At 65.9% G+C, this 1,161-nt stretch overlaps 1 protein-coding gene across 1 annotated transcript in view; it reads right to left on the reverse strand.

Annotated features, from left to right (window-relative positions):
- ESPL1 (extra spindle pole bodies like 1, separase) overlaps positions 1 to 99 on the reverse strand; it is a gene marked incomplete at its 3' end in the record, with an annotated part of 32,917 nt that extends 32,818 nt beyond the window's left edge. Inside the window, exon 1 of the mRNA XM_041400296.1 lies at positions 68 to 99. The remainder of the gene's footprint in view (positions 1 to 67) is intronic.
- Positions 100 to 1,161: the final 1,062 nt, after the last annotated feature.

Here is a 1,161-nt window from a genome sequence, read left to right on the forward strand (position 1 = left end):
TAAAGACCTGCAGCCCCCGGGACCCCCAAATTGCCCCAAATCCCCCCGGGCCGCCCCCCACGCTCACGCCGCGCTGCTGCTCCGCCGCCTTCCGCCAGAGGGCGGGGCCCGCCGCGCGCCTGTTCAAACCTCGGCCGCAGCCAATCAGCGCGCGGCACCGCCCCTTGGCGGCCGGTCAGCGCGCCGCCCCGCCCGCCGCGCGGGGGCTCACGGGAGTCGTAGTCCGCGCTCTGCCAAGCGAATTTTTGCGCGCGTGAGTGGGGCGGGGCGAGGAGAGTTGTGGGCGGGGCGAGGAGATTTGTGGGCGAGACAGAGCGCATCATTTAAATAAATTGGAATACCACAGAAAAGGGCCGGCGTTCGTGCCCAGGGCCCGCTGGCCCCGAGTGGCCGCTGCCTGCTGGCATCCCGAACGTCGCAGGATGCCTCCCAGCCTCAAGGTGCCACCACAGGCAAGTGTGGCTGGTGTGACAGTGCCGAGCGCCTCCTGCAAACTGACATCAGGAGCCTGGAGTTTCGAGTTTTGGGTTTTTCAGTGCAGGATTTGTTCCTGACGTGGCTCTCAGCATCTCACCCTGACCTCGTTCTCTCCCCCGCGCCTGGAACTCGCGGCATTCCGACCAGCAATGTCTTACCCAATCCATTTTGCCACCACCGGCTTCTCTGGTTTCCCCGTGTCCCCTCGGGGGTGGCACAGTGTCCCTCAGTGTCACTCAGTGTCGCTCAGTGTCCCCATGTCCCCGTGTCCCCATGTCCCCGTGTCCCCATGTCCCCGTGTTCCCGTGTCCCCATGTCCCCGTGTCCCCGTGTTCCCATGTCCCCATGTCCCCGTGTCCCCTCAGGGATGGCACAGTGTCCCTCAGTGTCCCGGTGTCCCCGTGTCCCGGTGTCCCCTCAGGGGTGGCACAGCGTCCCTGTGTCCCCGTGTCCCCATGTCCCCGTGTCCCTGTGTCCCCGTGTCCCCGTGTCCCCGGTCCCGTCCCGGGGCCGCTGTCGCCGCCGTGCGCTGCAGTTCCCGTCTCTGCCACCAGGGGGCGGCGGAGGCCGCGCTCGGCCCGGGCGGAGCTTTTGGGGCTCCCGTGAGCGGAGCCCAGAATTTGGGGGGTAAAAAGCAAATAAATAAAAATGATTCTATTTCTTGAAGGCCCTTCGGGTACATCT

Source organism: Onychostruthus taczanowskii, unplaced genomic scaffold, assembly GCF_017590055.1.
Source record: "Onychostruthus taczanowskii isolate IOZ18803 unplaced genomic scaffold, ASM1759005v1 scaffold178, whole genome shotgun sequence".
Taxonomy (NCBI): Eukaryota; Metazoa; Chordata; class Aves; order Passeriformes; family Passeridae; genus Onychostruthus; species Onychostruthus taczanowskii.